Genomic DNA, 739 nt, shown 5'->3' with positions numbered 1-739 from the left:
CAGTCTTTCCTTTCCCCCAAGGGCACTGCCCTTGGCCAGCACTTACTCTTGATTTGAATAGAACTAGGTGATGGATGTTTCACTTGCAGTTTCTGTCTTCTCTCCCCTGACAAGATCACAGGCTCCTAGAGAAGCTTCCATTTCTTTGGAACTTTTTGGATCTCAAGGTTTAGCCTCCACCAAGGCAGCTGCACCGCCCCCCCCGTCCCCCGATGTGAGGTCGTTTTCTCAGCTCTTAGGAAACAGAACCCCCTGCTCTGGATGGGAGGGCTCGGTGGAGGGCACGGTAAAAGCCTCTAGAGCTCTCTCCATCTGTACCTGTTCCAGCCTGTTTCCTTCCCTCCCCTGCCCAGGACTCAACAGAAAGAAGGGAGGATAGTTGGATCCAGCTCTCTCGGGATGTTTGAGTGAAAATCCCAAGCCCCGGCGGAGAGCTGCTGTGCCGGACAGGGAAGACCGTGGCTCCGTGGCTCTGCTCTGCGGCTGACGGTGGGCTCTCTGGACTAGTCGTAGCTCTAGGTTTCCTTTTACGATGCCTGCATAGCCGGCAAGTTCCCTTCCGTGGGACTCCGTTTCCCACTTTGTAAGTTGCGCAGGTTGGCCCAAATGATCTGTGGTTGCTGCTTGCTATTTTAAAATTCTTTGACCAGCCTGTGTGCCCACCACACCGCCCCGGCACTTGCTGGCTTGTGTGTTGGCCTCCGGGCTTGTGCTGTTCATGCTCCTCACACAGGCCAGG

This window comes from Crocuta crocuta, unplaced genomic scaffold, assembly GCF_008692635.1.
Source record: "Crocuta crocuta isolate KB4526 unplaced genomic scaffold, BGI_CrCroc_1.0 scaffold978, whole genome shotgun sequence".
Lineage (NCBI taxonomy): Eukaryota > Metazoa > Chordata > Mammalia > Carnivora > Hyaenidae > Crocuta > Crocuta crocuta.
This window is presented reverse-complemented; position numbering follows the sequence as displayed.